Source organism: Camellia sinensis, chromosome 13 (assembly GCF_055761805.1).
Source record: "Camellia sinensis isolate YWXY chromosome 13, ASM5576180v1, whole genome shotgun sequence".
Lineage (NCBI taxonomy): Eukaryota > Viridiplantae > Streptophyta > Magnoliopsida > Ericales > Theaceae > Camellia > Camellia sinensis.
The window spans coordinates 23,762,102-23,785,391 of NC_138973.1; the positions used below are offsets into that span (position 1 = coordinate 23,762,102).

General features: G+C 37.5%; 1 pseudogene across 1 annotated transcript; it reads right to left on the bottom strand.

The window, feature by feature from the left end:
- Positions 1 to 1,493: 1,493 nt before the first annotated feature.
- Positions 1,494 to 22,409, bottom strand: LOC114258459 (amino acid transporter AVT1A-like; annotated as a pseudogene). The gene is made up of 10 exons (XR_014347829.1): positions 22,392 to 22,409; positions 20,075 to 20,254; positions 19,834 to 19,983; positions 19,654 to 19,724; positions 18,704 to 18,852; positions 18,490 to 18,623; positions 18,308 to 18,336; positions 18,059 to 18,195; positions 17,524 to 17,721; positions 1,494 to 1,668 (listed from the first exon to the last, which is right to left on the bottom strand). The product of XR_014347829.1 is annotated as an amino acid transporter AVT1A-like (transcript).
- Positions 22,410 to 23,290: the final 881 nt, after the last annotated feature.

Below are 23,290 nucleotides of genomic sequence, written 5' to 3' on the forward strand. Positions count from 1 at the left end.
GTGATTTAAGTTATCCAACTACACCATTTAATCAATGAATTCCTCAATTTCATGAATTAAACCAAATTCCCCAATTTCCTTAAATTAATTATACAAATTAATTTATTAATACAACTAGGGTTTTTCCCAAAATTATCAAAGTACCCCCAACATATCAAAATACCAAAACTTAGAACAAAACTTATAAGATGGAGTAGGAAATCCCTACCTCGAAGAAAATAACCCGAATGGAGAAGACGGAGATGAAGACCCAAATTCCAATGTGCTCCAAACCACCAAACGTTCAGATTAAATGGAAGCCCTCGACTCACTCTATCTTTTTAACAAAGAACTTAGGGTAGAAATACACTCTAAGTAGATCAAACCTAAGAGAGAAGGTGTGTAGGGAGAGGGAGAAGACGGTTCTAGGGTTTTAGAATCAAAAGGGAGATGAAAATGACCCAGAAAGTCGGGTCTCGGATTTATGTAGTCGACTCCCCGCTCGAGCGTGAAAATCCCCGCTCGAGCGTCAGACACAGACTCACGCTCGATCGTGAAAAGAGCCGCTCGAGCGTCGATTGCACACTTCCAGAAGTTTTGCAGGCGATGGTACCCGCTCGAGCGCCAAACTCTCCGCTCGAGTGGAGGGACTGCAGAGTAAAGTACTGGGAGAGGGAAAAACACGCTCGAGCGTCAAAACTCCCGCTCGAGCGTATAAGCAACAACGAAGATCCCGCTCGAGCGTTAAAACTTCCGCTCGAGCGTGAAGGCCAAAATCTGGGCATCACCTTTTGGTTTCAAAGTGCAACCAACCTGTTTCAAACCTGCCCATCACAACCTAAGACCCTAATACAAAGAGTAAAGGCTAGAAGTGATAATGATACAAAAACAAGTCCACGGAACCAAGTCCAGAATACAGTATACAAAGGAAGGAAAAACCGGGATCGCTATAAAAAGCAACTCCAACCATGCTCTTTTTTTTTTCGCTAGCTAAAGTACAAAAATAATACACTACTTATTTTATCTAATTGCTTTAGCTATTATGTTCTCCAATCACTCTTTATTTTAACTAATCATTCAAACTAACTTAATCAATTTTTAAAACAAAAAATACTAACTGATGATATTTTACCAATGTGAATTTGCAATAATATTTCTTTAACATGTTTTAAAAATATATATGTTTAACAAATATATTTTTTTTCACAAATATTTTTTTTTTTAAAACAATGCAAAACATATATATTAAATATTAGGGAATTTGTTCACATCTTTAGCAATCAAATAAATTGACAGGATGTTACAAGCATACAAAATTTGTGGAATGATATGGAGCAGGAGAAAATACATACATACATACATACATATATATATATATATATATATATGTAACATAAAGGAAATTCATTGATAATTTATCAATTTAAGAACTGAAAAAACACAAATTAACTAAGCAAAAACCTTACAAAGATCAAGAAACAAACTCAGGAAGGGGGAAAATCACAAATAGCAAAGTCGGAAATAAACTTCAAAATAAATAAACTATATCTAATACACAAAGTTTTTATAAATCTCCATGTTGATACCACAAATGCTCAATTAGATCTGCTTGGAATAAGCTCAAAACCAATATTAAATCAGCACATATTATGATGCTCATCTATCCATTCTCAGCAAATGAGTTAAAACCTGCACATAGCAAATGAGTTAAAACCTGCACATATTATGATGCCTATGGAATGACTAACAAATCCAAAGCGAACCTAAGTGAAATGCAGTAACAAGATCTTAAAACCATCATAAAAATGCAGTAACAGGATCTAAACCCATTGGAACTTTCAATTTCTCCACATATGTTCCAAATGATATTATCAAGTCAACAGTGATAAATAAGAACAAGAAAGACCCATATGGCAAATCAGATGACTACAAAACCTAGGATTTTCATTGAGGATGCAGGGTGACTTCTACTAATCATGTGCAAAATAACAACCAAGCACAGATGCTACCACTGTTGCGGAAAAGAAAAAAAAAACAGAGATTGAATAGATTTTGGGTATTGGAAAGCAGAACAAATCATCATCAAACAATTTCTACCAAAATCTATAGATTTCCAAAGCCATCACTGTTGTGGTCTCACAATATATATATATATATATATAAATATATTATAAAACTAATATACACTCCATGCTTATTCCCACATTGTTTGGGATCTTCAATGTAGATCACTTGAATGTTATAATCACAAGAAAACTAAACCCCCAATCTTATATAACCATATAATACACAATAGAAATATTAACTTATTAGCAAAGCCTGAAACAACAAATGCAAACTTCCAAAGAGAACCATATTCAATATTCAATATAACCTTTTGTCAGGTTGAACCTCCCATTAGAGTTCCCACCAAGGGTCATATATATTCTTCAAGGTGGGTCCATGAGAACATGTAGAGTTTATGCAGAACTATCCATGTTTCTCCCCCACTTTCATTCCCATTCCCAAACTCTTTTTTTCACTTTATATTTATAATTTGTATGAATACCAACAAAAACACGTCCTTCCATGTTTCTCCCCTTTTCATTTCATTCCCAAACTCTTTCACTTTATATTAATAATTTGTATGAATGGCAACAAAAAAAAAATGTCCTTCTGCTTCTTAAAGAAAGAAAAATAAAAATGATCCACAAATATAATTGTTAGTCCATTTTAATGTTTGACTATCTATAAGGTGTATAATTGTTAGTCCATATTGTTTTTCTGCATTTTAATGATCTCCATATTTGCTATCCTTTACAAATCATCCCATACACATGTTATAACTACTTACAAAATGTAGAAGGTAATAAATAATTTTTAAATTATCCCGGCCCCTCCACAGCTCCGCCCTAATTCTATTTTCAAGTTGAACAATTTACTAACAGTAATGGTTGTATATGTATGTGCTACAGTTTTATAAATTATCCTAGTTAGAAATTGAGGTTTACGAAGCTATTAGATCACTCTGAAAAAATTTCTAATCAGTCCAGCATAAAGTTCTGTTAACCAGGAACACAATAAAAAGTTCGAATAGGTAGGTGTGCTCTACATATTCCTTCTCTAATATCAAGGACACATCAAAAACTAACATTGATCATTGAAAGTAAAACTCACCAATCAGGACAGTCTCTTCAACTAGAGATAACAATTGTGTAACTCTCTATTACACACTCCCCACCAAACTAAACAACATCTATATTCAAGGAAATAGGGTAACACCACCTCAAAATTTCACATGAAATTTTACTCAAAACCCAATTAAAACACATAAACGTAACCTACAAATCAAAGAACAAGATAAAAAAAGAAAAGGAAGACAAACCCAATTTGATCTATTGGCTCGACAGTATGAGCAGCACCAGCACCGTTAAAAAGCTTCGGATCATCATCGGCAGCACTATCAAGCCAATAGGAATTCCAGTGGTTGGGATGGTCATGAAAAGCACAGACATGCCAACGAAATACCTTCTCCCTTGACTTCATATTCTTCAGTTCCACCTCCATCATCCGCATTTTACCATAATAATCACAATTTATAAAATACGAAACAGTAATTTTTGAGAAAACCTTAAAAGCAAGTGTAGACATGGCAAACATAGCTGAGAAGATGGAAAACTTAAGCCTCCACTCTTTTTTGTATAGAATAAGTATTATTTCCAAAATAGATGCCATAAGTTGGCCTAAAGTAGAAATAAGACCAAAAACTTCTAGAAATGCAATAGGTTTTTTGTTTTTCTTCAACCATACAACTTCTACAATTGCAAAAACAAATGCAACCACCGCAAAACCAAGCCCCACGTAAGAGTATATTATATTTTTTTCATTTCCAACTTATTCAATTGTGGCACTTGCAAATTCTAGCAGGACATTGAAGGCAGCACAGTAAAAATCTAATTGTTGTTCCTTAAAAAACTTAAACACTATGAACTTCAATTTCCTGAAAACTTTGTTGGTGAAGCATAACACTATGAAAACTATGTGAAACACTGTGGCCTTCATTTTCTCAAAAACTTTGCAGGTGAAGTGCCACACTTTGAAAAACAGGTTAAATACTTTGGACTTCACTTCCTTGAAAACCTCGCAAGTGAAGTGAAGCACTATGAAAAACATAGGAAAGACTTTGGAAAACATTTTCTATATCTATAATACAGAGAAGGAATAGGTGGAGGATAGAGAGAAAATGAAGGTTGGAGAGGGAGAACATAAGAATGGATGGTCCACTCCAATTTATAATGATCTAAAGAAACTATCTTCTTTTTTTTTAATGCATGATTTTTTTTTTAATGCACGATTTTCTTTTTTAATGCATGATTTTTTTTTTAATGCATGATTTTTTTTTAATGCACGATTTTGTTTTTTAATGCATGATTTTGTGTTTTAATGCACGATTTTCATTTTTAATGCATGGTTTTTTCTTTTTAATGCATGAATGATTTTTTTTTAACTCACGATTTTTTTTTTAATGCATGATTTTTTTTTTAATGCACGATTTTGTTTTTTAATGCATGATTTTGTGTTTTAATGCACGATTTTCTTTTTTAATGCATGATTTTTTTTTTAATGCATGAATGATTTTTTTTAATTCACGATTTTTTTTTAATGCATGATTTTTTTTTAATGCACGATTTTGTTTTTTAATGCATGATTTTGTGTTTTAATGCACGATTTTCTTTTTTAATGCATGATTTTTTTTTTAATGCATGAATGATTTTTTTTTTTAATTCACGATTTTTTTTTAATGCATGATTTTTTTTTTAATGCACGATTTTGTTTTTTAATGCATGATTTTCTTTTTTAAAGCATGATTTTTTTTTTTAATGCATGAATGATTTTTTTTTAATTCACGATTTTTTTTTAATGCATGATTTTTTTTTAATGCACGATTTTGTTTTTTAATGCATGATTTTGTGTTTTAATGCACGATTTTCTTTTTTAATGCATGATTTTTTTTTTAATGCATGAATGATTTTTTTTAATGCACGATTTTGTTTTTTAATGCAGATTTTTTTTTAATGCATGATTTTTTTTTAATGCACGATTTTGTTTTTTAATGCATGATTTTTTTTTAATGCACGATTTTGTGTTTTAATGCACGATTTTGATAGGTTGAATGCTTTTGAAAATGTTGTATGATTTTTCTTGTGAACAAATTATGTGAAACCGTGGTTCCAAACCAAGCCGAACCGTGTTTAAATGGTCTGGTTTGGAGTGGTTCGATGATTTAAATGGAAACAAAATTTCAAAACACACACAGGATTATTGGGCCCACGGATTAATAATCTCAATCCTATGCTCTAATCCTGTCAATCAAATATGCCCTAAAAGTATTCTTGTTGAACATGAACCACATTCTAATCAATAGTACACCGTAAAAAATCATATTCTTTTCAATTTGAAAGAAATCAAATTTTATTTCAAACTATATTCTAATTTACATAATTGCAACCAATTAACCAAAATGCCCAATATTGATTGAGCAACAAAAAATAATGGCCTTATTTAAATATTTATTCATAATATTTTTACTAACACCTAAGCTTCATGATAAATATTGAATAGTGATAGGCGTTATTTTATAAATTTATGGATCAATTCAAACTATCTATAAAAAAAAAAATTCCCTCACATCCATATCACTGTGACCATTTGCATGGGTCGATTTTAATATCATTTGTAATGCCCCATTTCTTTTGGCCCAAATAATATTTGGATTTAGGGCAAATTACAGCAACGGCCCCCCTATAGTTTACCCGTGATTTCATTGTGGTCCCTGTACTTCTAATTGCATCAATTTTGCCCCTACAGTTTGGTTTTTGGCTCGATATAGTCCAATAGTTAACAACCGTTGGCCTTTTGGACAAAAACCCACGCGTGCCTTGCACGCATGGGATGAAACCGACTAATAACTTCTCCAAAACCAGGCACTGTTTGTTTGTGCGCCGCTGACATGACACAACAAAGAGATTATTTGCTTCTAGAAGATTTGTCGCTCCTTGGCTTAGGCTCCATTTGGTTGAGTTTTTAATTATTATTTTTAAATATTAAAAATTAATTTAAGGGTGATGCACCAATAAATTCCAAATTAACAACTTATACACTGTTTAGTCCTAAAAGTTTTCTTATAGACTAAAAGGTTCCATTATAGGGAAATTGACCATAGAGTCATATACATCAAACATCATCATCATCAAAACAACATCATCATCATCAAAATAACATCAAACATCACAACATCATCATCAAAACAACATCAAACATCACACAAACATGGTCAACTACATCATCATCGTCAACTACATCATCAACATCACTAAAAAACATCAACAAAAAACAACAACATCAAACATCAACAAAACATCCTCAACAACATCAAACATTAACAAAACATTATCAAACATCAAACATCCGATGTTTTTGATGTTTGTGGGTGTTTCAAACATCAGATTCATTTAAAAAAAATCATCAAAACATCAGATTCATTTAAACATCAGATTCAAACATCAAATTAATTAATCTAACATCACAATCATTGATGTTTGTGGGTATTTGAAACATCATATCTTGTGGAGTGTGACCATCCCACAAACCCATCTGGGTGTCGAGATAGAGAAACTCAGGGGTTCGAGTGGTGTGGATGGTGTAGACGGTGTCTTTGTGGACTCCGAGGACTGAATCGGAGTGGCGGAGTAGATCGGGGTCGAGAGAGGCAACGAAGCCGTGGTAGGCGGTGTAGGTGTAGAGAAGGGAGTCGGAATCAGAGGAGAGAGATTTCGTGCTCAATTTCTGTTGATGCCGCTGACGATTCCTCTCATTCTAATATCAAAACTTCCACTCCAATTCACAAAAAAACCTCTCTATTTTCTGTTTAATTTTATTGATTGTAGGGATCATGGCGATGAGTTCGCCACAGCAGATAGGAGCTCTGTCGGGGACGCCGATAGTAGCGGATTCAGGGACCGTTTTCGGCGATCCGAAGTCAACGACTGTAAACGCATCGGCGGTGTGGAGGTCGCCGGCGAGGAGCCACCGGGGCGTGGCGGCAAGGGCGGGGGAGATTGATAGGATATCGCCGTCGCCGCCGCTGAGCCCCAGGATGGGACTAATGCGGCCGGACTTATTGGTGGCGTGCCAGGCGCTGATGGAGGCGGCGCCGGCTGAGGAGGTGGTGGTGGTGAGGGAGTACAAGGAAGGGGGTGCGAAGGTTAAGGGGAAGGGGGTGCTGGTTTACGTGATGATGCCTCTGGATAGTGTTACGATGGGGAACACAGTGAATAGGAGGAAGGCGATGAATGTGAGTTTTCAGGCGATGAATGTGAGTTTAATTGATGTTTGATGTTGTTTTGATAATGATGTTGTGATGTTTGATGTTGTTTTGATGATGATGTATAAATGGGACTAAATGGTGCATAAGAAAACTTTTAGGACTAAATGGTTCAACTTTTCAGAAAATATGATTTATGGGTAAATTTTCCTAAATTTAATATAAATAAATATCAAAAATAAAATTAAAAAAAATTAAAAATTATTTCTTACCCAAAAATAAAAAAAATCAGATGAAAATAATATATATTTTTATTTTTTTACCAACCTAATTTTTAAAATTTTAATATTTTTCAAAACATAATTTCTAAAACTAAACCAAATAGAGGTGTAATGAAGTAACCTGTCAGTTTGCTAAAATATAGTTTTTATTGGAATTTTAGCTAAAACATAATTTATTGACTCAAAATCAACTTATAAAAATTTAATACTAAAAAACCTAATTTATTTGATACATTGTTAACTTTTTGACTCGGGCAATGTTTGGTAATTTTTTCAATTTTTATATTTTCATGTAAAATTATCAATTTACCTATGAATAAAAAAAGTTCATAAGAATTATGGATGGAGACAGAGTAGGGAAATTACAAAAAGTTGAGTTTTTTTTTTTTTATAGGAAATATCACTTCAATGTATACTCACAAAAATATTTTTAGATCAATAGCATTCATTATAAACATTAATATGCAGAATTATAAACACCTTCATAATTTCATAATTTGACTTCTATAGGCAAAATATTTATAAAAAAAGAAAGCCTATATTATTTTTAATATTAATAGCTTCCTTTTAGAATTTATTCCACTAGTGCGCATATAGCGACCCCGGTCTTTTCCCATTTGATTATTGTATCCGGACTTAGGTTCTGTTTATTCTGTCATTGTATAATTGTTGTTGTCGTCCTTTATTTTCTCATTTGGAGTTATAGGATGCATTGGGCAGGTTTGTTTCAGGTTCGTTGGGTTCTTAAAGCAAGTGTTGCTGTCCAGTTTTTGGGTTGGTCGCTCGAGCCAGGGATTGGTCGCTCGAGCCAGGGTTGTATTTTGTGTCTTCTGGCTCGATCCAGCTTTGCTTCGCTCGAGCGAGCGAGGTGTATGTTTTCGGGTTCCTCGCTCGAGCGAGCATTCTGTCGCTCGAGCGTGCTGCTGGGTTGCAGACCTGAAGCATTGCAGTTTTTGCTCGAGCGAGCTTTTCTTTGCTCGAGCGTGGTTTTCGTGTGTCTGGTCGATCGAGCGACCAAGTCTTCGCTCGAGCGAGCCTGACGGGTTTTAATACGCAGCAGCGGTTTTTAAAACGTTTTTTTTTACATTCTTTTTTATTCCAAAACCCTAGGTCCGACTTTTCTCTCCCTCTACTCACCTTCCCTCTTAGGTTTGATCTATTTAGAGTGTGTTTCTACCCTAGTTGCTTTATTAAAAAAATAGAGTGAGTCGAGGGCTTCCATTTAATCTGAACGTTTGGTGATTTGGAGCACATTGGAATTTGGGTCCGCATCTCTGTCTTCTCCATTCGGGTTATTTTCTTCGAGGTAGGGATTTCCTACTCCATTTTATAAGTTTTGTTCTAAGTTTTGGTATTTTGATATGTTGGGGTTACTTGGATAATTTTGGGAAAAACCCTAGTTGTATTAGTAAATTAATTTGTATAATTAATTTAAGGAAATTGGGGAATTTGGTTAAATTCATGAAAATTGAGAAATTCATTGATTACATGGTGTAGTTGGATAATTTAAATCACTCACCTATTGAATTGTTGATATTTATTTCCAGTCTAGAAATAACTGTTTTGGGCTATCGGTGAAGGATAGTCGTGATTGTTGTAGACATTGCATGTGGATTAGGAATAACTGAAACTAATCACATTGGTTAAGTCATTAATTTTGACTATTGAATTAATACTGAAAATACGTGTATTGATTGAGCATTGCATTTGCATATTGTGTGGGAGGAGATAGGGGATGTACTCCACGGTTTAGGGGAAGATAGAGGATGGACCTCTAAACCGGATTTTGTTTGGGAAGAGATAGGGGATGGACTCCATTAGCATCACTTTTATGTGTGCTTATTTATATTGAAGTGTTTTTATTGATACAGCACTAAAATGTGTATCAAACTGGAAGTATGAAGTGTTTTGATTTGAGTCTGAGTCTCATTTGTTTGTTGACATTGGAAGAATGTGAATATGATATATATAGTTCACTGTTGTAAGTTTGGCCAGGTTCTGAGCCATATTGATAATGTTGGAAAGTAAAATGTGTCTTAGACATTAGTGTCATGAGACAGTTTAATGATATAATTGATTAACTTGGTTAACCATCTATTGAATGCTATAGCTTTATTCAATGCTTATATTTGGTTTAGTATTTTTCTACTGGGCTGTGGCTCACCCTTTATGGGAACATCATTTTCAGGTTCAGGTGATAAGCTACCTCCAAGGACTTAGCTTGGGAGGATTTGGCTTTTGGATTTGAAGAAGACTATCTTTAGTTAATTGTTTCTATTTGTTAGGACATGTAAACATTCGAGCCTAGGGCATTACTTGTATTGAGTTAGAACTCATATTTTTTTTTTGTATCCAAGTGTTGGCTTGGAAAGATGTTGGCCCGTAGGGCATTTAATTCGATGTTACATGTAATGCTTTTATTTGGTAATACTCTGATGAATGAATTAATAAATTGTTTTCTTTAAATAATGCATGTCAATGATATATATACAATGGGTTTATTTTGAGGGCGTGACAACTTGGTATCAGAGCGTACCGGGTTTGAATACTTTGGGTACGTGAGAAGTGATTAGTATCACAATGGGTTCGTCTCGTTTGATAGAGACTTAGTGTAATGTTATATGCTTACATGATAACATGTTTATGTGACTATGTGGGTATGGAATGTAGTTCCTAGGATGTTGATTGGACCCTTGAGTTTCTAGTAGTCTTGTTGGAAATGCACTTGATCAATGCTGCTTCCAACCGGAACTATACTAACGCTTCGGGACCATCATCATCCAGGAATGAAATTCGTAGGTGCTTATGTGATTATGTACTTACGTGGAATAAATTATTGTTGTCCAATGCATTAGGACGCGAGTGTTTAGCTTCGGCACATTTATTAATGTGCTAATGTCTTTGTTTCCTTTATTAGGATGCCAGGACGAGGACGAGGACGCGGTAGGCGTGGTAGGCCGGGTAGGCAGGAAGTGCCTGTGCCAGAGGAGATTCCGGCAGTTCAGGAGGGAATTGGCCAAGCCAATGTGGCCGAGCCAGTAGGCCAGCAGGCTATGGGCGCTCTAGCCCGAGAGATAGCAGGGGCATTCAGGGAGTCAGTAGGCATTCTCAGAGCTGAGAATCAAGCTCGGGTTGTTGTTCCGGATGCAGGACCTTCCTTTCTGAAGAGGGAGTTCTTTCGGTCTAATCTGGATGAATTTGTGGGTGATCCTAAAGAGCCGCTTAAGGCAGATGAATGGCTCGAACAGATAACGAAGACGTTTGAGATGCTTGGCATCGAAGACGAGGGGTTGAAAGTGACCTTGGCATCTTTCCAGTTGAAGGGGGATGCGGGTCAGTGGTGGAAGTTCACTAAGGGTCGTATAGGAGGTACATGGGAGGCTTTTGTGAATGCTTTCCAGGAGAGGTTCTTATCTCCAGCAGTTAGGGAGAAGCTGAGAGACCAGTTCTGCCAGCTTAAGCAGTCGAGTTCTTCAGTGGCCGAGTTTGAGGTTGCATTTACTAGCTTGTCCAGGTTTGCACCTGAGTTGGTGGCGTCTGAGGAACGCCGTTGTATCGAGTTTGAGAAGGAGTTGAGGCGTGGCCTCAAGCTGAGAGTTGGGGGAACTATGATTCGGGATTATGGGCGTATGGTTGATGCTGCAGCCCACATGGAAATCATGATGCAGGAAGAGGAGGAAGGACAGAAGGGCTCCAAGAGGAGTCAGGATGGTCAGAGTGATGGTAGGAGACAGAAGGGTTTTAATCCTCAGCAGTCTCAGGGTAGCTTTTCTAGATCGACTTTTCCTGTGCCGAGTGCTAGTTCGGGGAAAGGCAGTCAGGGAGACATTACCTGTTTCAAGTGTGGCCAGCTGGGCCACAAGTCTCCAGTTTTTCCTCAGAGGGGAGGAGTGCAGAGAGCAGCATCATCTTCGGCTCGATCTCTGAGCCAGAGTCAGGGTAGAGGCCAGCCACTCTCGTGTTATCAGTGTGGTCAGCTAGGGCATATGAAGAGGTATTGCCCGCAGTTGGGTGGCACACCTGGTGCATCTGGTTTGAGGCAGATTCAGGGTCAGCAGCCAGCTCAGTCAGGTCAGGCCTCGAGGGCCAATCAGGGGGCTTCATCGTCCCAGTTGGTGCAGCAATCTTATGCTCCTAGGGGTGAGCAGGTTGATCAGAGGTCGTCTGGGCGCGTGTACGCTGTTACCACGCAGGATCTTGTGCCGGCACCATCAGTTGTGAGAGGTACCTTCTTGTTTTGCAACTCAGTTGCTAGTGTTTTGATTGATACGGGTGCATCCCATTCCTTTGTGTCTGCTGCATTTGCATCTGTTTTGGAGTTGGAGTTAGCACAGTTAGCATCTCCTATTTGTGTAGTGTCACCTCTTGGAGGTGAATTGATCTTGAAACAAGGTGTTAGGGGTTGTGATATAGAGGTCGACTATCATAGACTTCCATTTCCTTTTGTAGTTATGCCCATGAAGGGCTTCAATGTTATTTTGGGTATGGACTGGTTATCGTCATACCGGGCAGTTATTGGTTGCTACCGCCAGAGGGTCACTTGTTGTACAGTGAGCGGGGAGTGTTTCCATTTTCTGGGGGATCGGGTTGGTTGTGTTTTGCCACCGGGGTATGATTCGCCAGGGCGGAGTGAGCTTAGTGGTCTACTTGCTAGCTTTTTGAGTAGTGAGTGTGATGAGACCCAGACTGTGTTGCCACGGGTGGTTTGTGACTACTCGGACGTCTTTCCCGAGGATCTTGTTAGTTTGCCACCGCATCGGGAGATTGAGTTCTCTATTGACCTAGTGCCCGGCACGGCGCCGATTTCTATGGCACCTTATCATTTTGCTCCAACCGAGTTAGTTGAGTTGAAGATTCAGCTCCAGGAGTTACTAGACAAGGGTTTTATACGTCCTAGTGTTTCGCCGTGGGGAGCACCGGCCCTCTTTGTTAAAAAGAAAGGTGGTGCTTTGAGACTTTGTATAGATTACCGGAAATTGAATCGGGCTACAGTTAAGAATAAGTACCCTATGCCTCGTATAGATGATCTGTTCGATCAGCTGAAGGGTTCCCGTTGTTTCTCGAAGATAGACTTGAGATCGGGTTATCATCAGTTGAGAGTCAGGGAGGAGGATATTCCGAAGACGGCATTCCGTACGCGGTATGGCCACTATGAGTTTCTGGTGATGCCATTTGGGCTCACCAATGCACCAGCAGTATTTATGGATTTGATGAACCGAATTTTCTGGGAATTTTTAGATCGTTTTGTAGTCGTCTTCGTGGACGACATCCTTATCTATTCACCTTCTGAGGAGAAGCACAAGGAACACTTGAGAGTGGTGCTTGAGTTACTTAGAGCCCATAAGCTTTATGCTAAGTTTGGGAAGTGTGAGTTTTGGCTAGAAGAGGTCAAGTTCTTAGGCCATGTAGTTTCTGGGGAAGGAGTGTCTGTTGATACATCCAAGACTGAGGCAGTGCAAGATTGGGCACAGCCTAAGAGTGTGTTTGAGATCCGCAGTTTTCTGGGGTTAGCTGGGTATTATCGCCGGTTTGTGAAAGATTTCTCCAGATTAGCTTCGCCTTTAACTAGATTGACTCGGAAGGGAGTCAAATTTGTATGGAGTGAGACTTGTGAAAAGTCATTCCAGGAGTTGAAAGTTAGACTGACCACCGCACCAGTATTGATTATTCCAGAGAGAGGGTTGGGTTATGCAGTCTATTGTGACGCCTCACGAGAGGGTCTGGGTTGTGTGTTGATGCAGGAGGGAAAGTGATTACCTATGGCTCACGTCAGTTGAAAACTCACGAGCAGAATTACCCTACGCATGATCTAGAGTTAGCAGCTGTGATATTTGCCTTGAAGATTTGGAGACATTATCTTTATGGTGAGAGATTTGAGGTATTCTCGGATCATAAGAGTCTGAAATATTTGTTTACACAGAAAGACTTGAACTTGAGGCAGAGGAGGTGGATGGAGTTCATAGAGGATTATGACTTTGAGTTGCATTATCACCCGGGAAAGGCCAATGTGGTGGCCGATGCCCTTAGCAGGAAACCTGTTAGTGACATAGCTAGTATAGCCATCCGAGAATGGGAGATGTTGGGTGCACTTGGGGAGTTTGATTTACTTCTGGGCGAATCCGTTGAGGCTGCGGTCTTGTTTTCTGTTGTTGCACAGCCTACACTTGTGACTCGAGTATTAGAGGCTCAGAGGGGTGATCTTGAGGTAGAATCTCTCCGAGAGAAGATTTCCGGTGGGAAGGTTGAGAAGGGTTTGACGGTGTATTCCGACCTGAGTGTGAGATACCGAGACCGTCTGTTTGTGCCGGAGTCTTGCCGACAGGAGGTACTCCAAGAGTTTCATCATTCACGCCTTGCGATGCATCCGGGAGGCACTAAGATGTATCGGGATTTGGGTCGCCAGTTCTGGTGGCGGGGTATGAAGAGAGATGTGGCAGCTTTCGTATCTAAGTGCCTTATTTGTCAGCAAGTAAAGACCGAACATCAGAGGCCAGCGGGTTTGTTGCAACCCTTGCCTATTGCCGAGTGGAAGTGGGAACACGTCACTATGGACTTCGTTGTGGGTCTTCCGAGGACTCAGCGGGGTAGTGATGCTATTTGGGTGGTTGTAGACCGGTTGACTAAGTCGGCACACTTCATATCTATGCGCGTTAGAGATTCGGTAGATCATCTTGCCGACTTGTACATTCGGGACATAGTGAGTTTGCACGGGGTTCCAGTGACGATCGTCTCAGATAGAGATCCTCGTTTCACTGCCAGGTTGTGGCAGAGTTTGCAGAGTGCCTTAGGCACTAAGTTGACCTTTAGCACGGCTTATCATCCTCAGACTGACGGGCAGTCCGAGCGTACTATTCAGATCCTTGAGGATATGCTTCGGAGTTGTGTTCTAGACTTTAGTGGGTCGTGGGAGAGGCACTTGCCGTTGGTGGAGTTTGCCTACAACAACAGTTTCCAGTCTAGTATTGGTATGGCACCGTTTGAGGCCTTGTATGGCTGACCGTGTAGATCTCCCGTTTGTTGGGCCGAGGTGGGTGATGCACCTCTGTTGGGCCCGGAGTTGGTGAGGGAAACGACGGAGAAAGTTGAGCTGATCCGTAAGAGGCTTGTTACAGCACAGAGTCGTCAGAAATCTTATGCCGACCGTAGGAGGAGACCTTTGGTGTTTGACATGGGAGACCATGTCTTTCTGAAGATATCACCTAGACGGGGATTGATGAGGTTTGGGAAGAGCGGGAAGTTGTCCCCTCGGTTCATTGGTCCTTTTGAGATCCTTGAGAGGATTGGCGAGGCTGCCTATCGTTTAGCTTTGCCACCGCAGTTGTCCGGAGTACATGACGTGTTTCATGTGAGTATGCTTCGGAAGTATGAGCCGGATCCATCACATGTGTTGGATTGGACCGATTTAATGGTTGATGAGGATGTCTCGTATGAGGAGAGACCGATTCGAGCCTTGGATAGGCGGGATCAAGTTTTGCGAGGCAAAACCATCCCTTTGGTCAAAGTTTTGTGGAAACATCACGGAGTGGAGGAAGTCACTTGGAAACGTGAGTTGGAAGTCCGCGAAAAATACCCGGACATGTTTATCGATTTGTAATCTTGTATTTAGATTTTGTAATATTGTTGAACTTAAGAGCTTTACATATGTCTTAAGTTGTAAAACATTGAGTATGTTTTGGTAAATGGGTGTATCTTGAAACTTGCTTCATTATAGAAGTTTAGTGTAACATTGCATATGTTGATTACATTGTTGAATGTGTTGTATATATCATGCAATTGAATATGACATGGGAATTGCTAACATTAAAAGGAATAATGCATAATAGTGATGCAGGTTGAAATATATGTTGTTTTATATATATTGTGAGATGCCTCTTGACAAAAAGATGAAATGACCAGTATTGGGTCAAGTTGTGTACTATTGGGTTGTCATATTATAAAAAAAAAAAAAAACTTATGCTTAATTTTGGGGACGAAATTCTTTTAAGGGGGGGAGGTTATAGCGACCCCGGTCTTTTCCCATTTGATTATTGTATCCGGACTTAGGTTCCGTTTATTCTGTCATTGTATAATTGTTGCTGTCGTCCTTTATTTTCTCATTTGGAGTTATAGGATGTGTTGGGCAGGTTTGTTTCAGGTTGGTTGGGTTCTTAAACCAAGTGTTGCTGTCCAGTTTTTGGGTTGGTCGCTCGAGCCAGGGATTGGTCGGTCGAGCCAGGGTTGTATTTTGTGTCTTTTGGCTCGATCCAGCTTTGCTTCGCTCGAGCAAGCGAGGTGTATGTTTTCGGGTTCCTCGCTCGAGCGAGCATTCTGTCGCTCGAGCGTGCTGTTGGGTTGCAGACCTGAAGCATTGCATTTTTTGCTCGAGCGAGCTTTTCTTTGCTCGAGCGTGGTTTTCGTGTGTCTGGTCGCTCGAGCGACCAAGTCTTCGCTCGAGCGAGCCTGACGGGTTTTAATACGCAGCAGCGGTTTTTAAAACGTTTTTTTTTACATTCTTTTTTATTCCAAAACCCTAGGTCCGACTTTTCTCTCCCTCTACTCACCTTCCCTCTTAGGTTTGATCTATTTAGAGTGTGTTTCTACCCTAGTTGCTTTATTAAAAAGATAGAGTGAGTCGAGGGCTTCCATTTAATCTGAACGTTTGGTGATTTGGAGCACATTGGAATTTCCTACTCCATTTTATAAGTTTTGTTCTAAGTTTTGGTATTTTGATATGTTGGGGTTACTTGGATAATTTTGGGAAAAACCCTAGTTGTATTAATAAATTAATTTGTATAATTAATTTAAGGAAATTGGGGAATTTGGTTAAATTCATGAAAATTGAGAAATTCATTGATTACATGGTGTAGTTGGATAATTTAAATCACTCACCTATTGAATTGTTGATATTTATTTCCAGTCTAGAAATAACTGTTTTGGGCTATCGGTGGAGGATAGTCGTGATTGTTGTAGACATTGCATGTGGATTAGGAATAACTGAAACTAATCACATTGGTTAAGTCATTAATTTTGACTATTGAATTAATACTGAAAATACGTGTATTGATTGAGCATTGCATTTGCATATTGTGTGGGAGGAGATAGGGGATGTACTCCACAGTTTAGGGGAAGATAGAGGATGGACCTCTGAACCGGATTTTGTTTGGGAGGAGATAGGGGATGGACTCCATTAGCATCACTTTTATGTGTGCTTATTTATATTGAAGTGTTTTTATTGATACAGCACTAAAATGTGTATCAAACTGGAAGTATGAAGTGTTTTGATTTGAGTCTGAGTCTCATTTGTTTGTTGACATTGGAAGAATGTGAATATGATATATATAGTTCACTGTTGTAAGTTTGGCCAGGTTCTGAGCCATATTGATAATGTTGGAAAGTAAAATGTGTCTTAGACATTAGTGTCATGAGACAGTTTAATGATATAATTGATTAACTTGGTTAACCATCTATTGAATGCTATAGCTTTATTCAATGCTTATATTTGGTTTAGTATTTTTCTACTGGGCTGTGGCTCACCCTTTATGGGAACATCATTTTCAGGTTCAGGTGATAAGCTACCTCCAAGGACTTAGCTTGGGAGGATTTGGCTTTTGGATTTGAAGAAGACTATCTTTAGTTAATTGTTTCTATTTGTTAGGACATGTAAACATTCAAGCCTAGGGCTTTACTTGTATTGAGTTAGAACTCATATTTTTTTTTGTATCCAAGTGTTGGCTTGGAAAGATGTTGGCCCGTAGGGCATTTAATTCGATGTTACATGTAATGCTTTTATTTGGTAATACTCTGATGAATGAATTAATAAATTGTTTTCTTTAAATAATGCATGTCAATGATATATATACAATGGGTTTATTTTGAGGGCGTGACAGCGCACACAAAAACTTTGATTCATTTTGTTTCCATAAATAAGAGATTCTAAAATAAATGTGAAAAATTCAATATAAATATCTCATTAAAGGTTACCTGTCTCTGTGGATTGGATAGTTTTCTTGCCCAAGTATGATGAGGTTGGTAGGCTCCCATTGCAATCTCAGTGTCTCCGGAGCCCTCCATTGAACGCTGATTGACGTTTGCAGACCCTATAATTACGTCCTCGACGTCCACTATCATGCCTTTCGAATGAACATAAATCATGAATCTTTGGCTTTTCCGGCTCAGTGCCTAAAATACAAAAACATAGATCATTATCCTTAAATTCCAATATCTTGTTACTTTCAATATGTGGTCCTAAAGGAGGAACATAACTAAATTCTTGAAGAGAAAAAAAAATGCATTTTGAGGTGAATGCCTACTGATACTGCAACTACAAATCAAAATGCATTTTAAGGTGAATGCATTTTGAAAACCTTCCTATAAGCAAACCGCTCTTAAATAATGCCAAGAAATGACATATATAGTGCATGTCAAGTACAGAATCAAACATTAAGATTGCAAGTGATGATTTGATTATACATGCCAGTGATATGACATGGAAATGAATGGTAAAAACATCGCGTACCGAAGAAAGGAACGAGAAATGCAACAATAACAGAAGAAATGACAAGTGTTGTCCTCAGCAGAATGAAACACCAGAAACTACTAGAGATTCTGACAGGCAGCAGTTCCTTGATACTTCTGGTCAACGGGTTCATCAACGGGGCATACGCGCAGTGTTAAGGAATCAAATATGGATATTTACTTCATAATTTTGCAGACAACGTCACAAATTACATCTAATATCCTATTTTCATAACTTAATAATTTAGTCAAAGGATATTTAGTGAATGGGTTGATAACCTGCAAAACAAAATTTTAACAAAAAATTAAAGGAACAAAAACAAAACTGCCGAGTTAGACATCAATGATTGAAAGGACGGAAAAAAAAAAAAAATCAAGTGCTCATACATGAGATAATAAGAGATCAAGGAGGATGTGGAATCTGATACTTACTGTTGTCCACAATGCACCTTTGAAGGTAATACTATCCGGTGGCATAATCAAATTTATTTGGGATTGTGGCTTGACCAAACATGAGAAATCCCATGATTGCAACACCCCCATATATTATAACACATAAAATAAAGCTGCACATTAAGAAAGGGAAGGTATTTAAAAGAGGTGCAAGTCAAAAGCTCATGTTGCATCAGAATAACAGTTATCATACCATACTGTTAGTGCCTTGGTAAATTGTCTTTTATCAGCCATGAATTGGTAAATATTTGGGAACACAGAATGCCCAGAATAGCAAAACCCATACACACCAATGGCGAAAGGAATGCGGCTCCAGCTCACTACTGGACCAGTTTGATGAAATCCGATTCCAAGGTTTTAAAAAGCGGCCGCAACCATTATGTAACGCCGTTACGTAACGGTTTTGGCGGTTACTGCCACCCGTTACGGCTGCTTTTGCAGTGTGAATGAGATTCACAGGTGTGTAGGCTGTAGCGGCTGCCGTAGCGGTCATAACGGTGCCGTAACAGCCTGTTATGCACCGTTATGTAACAATTCCAAACTATTTCTTTCGAAAAAACACACAAAAAAAAGCTGAAAGTGGGGGAAGAAGGATAGAGAGAAGAGGGAAGATAAAGAGAGAAAATGGAGGAGCAAGAGATATATATAGAGAGAGAGAGAGAGAGAGAAGAGGGAAGATTAAGCTGCTATCACTAAACCATTTTGTTTGTGTGTGTATATCTATATATTGTTTGAAAATAATAATAATAATAAGAAGTGTGGTCATTATCTATTTGGCTTGGTTAAAATATGTATATATATATATATATATATAATAGTTAGTGATTGATTTTTTGTAAAATATAAAGTCATTAATTATTAAAATAAAATGTAAAAAACTCAGTTTATAGTGATTTAAAAATATGAAATATATTGGATCATACTTAAAAATTTACAAAAATTGATCAATATTTATTTTTAACCAAATAAATATGATCATGGAAAAAAATATGCGTATCGGTAAGTTTTTTTCAAATTGTGCGAAAAATAAAAAAAATCATGGTTCCGGTTACCGCAACCGTTACACTACGGCCTTTACACCCCGCAACCGCAACCGCGTCACCGCCACCGTTACGACGACCGCAACCGCTTTTCAGAACCTTGTCCGATTCCATCCACGGTACCAAGAAAAATCACACGAAGAACTATCACAAATGTTGCAATGACCCCTCCGGCTGCAAGATGAATATCAAATGTTTAGAAAATTCATATCATATAATTATATTTAGAAGAATATTAACACAGTGGAGGCACTTGACAGAAATAAAAGATACTCTGAAACACCTGAAAGGTAAGATATGACACGGAGATCCCAAAGCCAAACAGTTGGAAGAACATAGAGTCAAGTTGCAAACAAGTCTAGTTCAAGGATGTACCAGGGAACAGCCTGGTGAGATTATCCCCTTCCAAAATAATAAATTCCACACAATATGACTGCACTCGCAGAAAATAAATTTTAGAAAAATGCTTTGGAAATAAGTATGGTCCAAGTGACTAAGGAAGTCAAAATCAATGTTTCACTTACATATAACTCCGTGTACAAAACAATCTGCAACAAGTTCCACGGATAAGATAGTATCAGAGACTTAAATATAAAAGCACAGAGCAAAAATTTAACTAACCTAGAAAATGTAACATCTAGTCTTTTTTTTCCCCTTTCCGTTCCACTTAATATTTCAGTGTCTTTACATGGACTTTGGTATTCCTAAAAGAAAGAAATATTCCTAAACTGTGCTGCGGCCAAGGAGAATGAGATTACTGAGTAAAAGAAAGAAATATTCCTAAACTGTGAGAACAAAGAATTCCTAAAAGAAAGAAATATTCTCTACCACTAAATGGTTTCCTTCTGATAAAGCATCCTAATACATAAAGATGATGAAGAAAGAGAGAGAGAGAGAGAGAGAGAGAGAGAGAGAGAGAGAACATTTAAAATGAACCATTTCAATTTTTAAGCCTCTTTACTGTCCTTTCCTTCCCCTAATTCTTTCCAAGAACCAAATGGGAACTTAAAAGTTGATTTGTTTGCAAAAACTTTCTAGGAGCTTTTTTCATCAAAACAAACAGATACAGATTCATTTAGTCCAACAGCAATGTTGACAAACACTTCAAAAAGTGTGATGTCGCCATGTCATGCACAACATGAAAAGGAATGAGTCTAAGATGATGCACCTACCATCAAGTGTATAAGCAACACGAGTGCTCAGCAAATGGAATAAAAAGTAAAAACTTGAAATGAAGGAAAAAAGGAGATCCATTCTGAGATCTTCCCAAGGTAAAACAGATCAAAGTCATAGAAATGCAAATTGAATAACAATGCAAGTGACAATCAAACACTCTGAACCGGCTCTAATCAGCCAAAGAAATCAAATCTCACATCTCATGATTCAATAAGGAAACTCATAGTGTTTCATAGCAAACATCTTACCCTTGATACCCAAAGACTGCTCAATTCAAATTAAAGCACAAAATTAGAACTTCCTTTGGAGTAGAGAGTAGCATATCATCTTGCCAATAGCGAATTCTGCTTTGTGAGCAGAGAAGACCGCTTTGTCTCAATCTATTGGTCTATGCGGATCAGGGTCCCAGCTAACAAGCGTGCGGGGAATAAGGGTACTGGATTGCGCTCATATTCATCACTGACTTGGTTATTGGTACGCAAAATTTCATAAATATATAAATCAGAAGAGAGAAAAGTGAGAAATTGAACCTTCTAAGCAATCTGATCATGGTTGAATCCTTCACTGGATCTTACCAGTCAACTGCCAAAAAAAAAAATCCTAATTGAATATAGAGAATATGAAAGAATGAAAGGATACCACAATCTGATCATGGTTGTCAGTAAAATAATAGAAAAATCATTCAGTTGGATGATGGGGATAAGGCAGTACATCAAATAAAACCTCTGTAAAGACCTTTATGGCAATGACATGAGAAGAATTCAAACTTGAAGTCAATAAAATATTGAACAAAGAAGAAACTGAGTAATATATCGCACAAGGAACCACTACTGCTAGACATTAAATCAGACAAACTAATATTTTTTTTGGGTGCCATATAAAGCTAGAAATTATAAGCAAATACTAAACATTCAAGCAAAACACAACGTGTAGATTATTCCAATGATTAAATTGAATATCAATAATAATGGTTAAAAAGCAAGCACAAAAAGTCATATAGATATATGAATGTATGTATATGTGAGATGTGAAGGAGCAGAGGTTTGATTGTACCAGCCGTGCAAGCACTTGTGGAGCAGAGGTTAATGGTACCTTGCGATTATCTTGCTGAAGCTGAGGCAGATGCAGAGGCAAGAGAGATCATCATCGAAGCCATCTGAATCAGACAAGACGATGAAACGATAAGATCAATTTGAAACACTTAAAATTAGTAAAAAAATCAAGCAGTGATCTTCGAGAGAAGTAGAACTTTGATGAGTCTAAATTCGAATCGGTAATCGATGTAAAAAAACAAGAGTAAGAAAACAAAAACAAACCTCAGAAAAGTAATGAAGTCGTGCTCAGATCTAGAAACAAAACAACCAAAACAGAAGACCAACCCTGCCTTTCAAATAAAATTGATAATTTGAACAAAAACGAGAACTAATCACTGTTTTCTTCGTAGACCTATAGATACACATACATATGAGGCGGAGAGAGTGAGAGATGCACTACATCTACAAAAAAAAAAAAAAAAAAATAAAGGAAAAGATAGATCTGTTGTGAACGAAGCTTCAGATCTCAAATCGGCAAAAAAAAAAAAAAAAAAATATGAAGATGATGAAGAATCAAACCCATAGACTTCATGATCTGTGTGTGTGTGTGTGTGAAAAATGATAGATCTACCTGATTGAAGCGTGACATCTCATATGTTAGATCTATCGTTAACGAGTAATGATAAATCGATTTTCATGATCCATTTTCTCACATCAAGCTTCAAACGAGAGAGAGAGAGAGTGTGTGAGAACTGCAAAATTAGGACAAAGGAGTGTTTGAGCTCATAATCAAAGAATATCACAAGTTAGAGCATCACCCATGCTTAACCAAACCTGGAATCAGATTTAAATTTTGGTGAAAAAATTATTTTTTTTAGGTGTTTCAATAGTTTCAATAAATTGGTATTAAAATGAGAATTTCATCAAAAAATTTATTAAAATGAGAATAGGGTACAAATTTCACTATTGTATTGTATGTGATCGTTGGAGGAGACCAATTGACCGGTCGTCGGTTGACCAACTGGTCGACCAGTTCCCTTTTAAATAGGTAGGTTCAAACCGGTCAAAAAGATTCAAACAGATAAAAAAAATTGCTTACCGATCTACCCTTCCCTTTTGATGCATGATTGGAGGAAGAAATATAAAATTGAGAAAATTAACTTTTTTTTAACTCAAATTTGGTGAAAAATTTGATTCACCGTCAGAGATAGTCTTATGTTTTCGTCTAAAAGATTGTTTATAGGGATCAAATTGAATTGGCTAATTAACTTTGGCCTAGTTTGGCATAATATAAAAAAAATTAAAAAGTCACTATTTTATTTAAATTACATCATTTCATTTAAATCACATTATATTTTTATTACATCACTTCAAATTCAACCCATATTTCACGTTTTTTTGTAAAAAGTTAAAAAATATACTTAAGCTCCGTTTGGGAAGAAAAAAGTCAGGCTTTTTTGGCTAAAATAGCCACAAAAAACAAAATAGGCTATTTTAGCCACAAAAAACAAAACATCAAATCCAACCCAT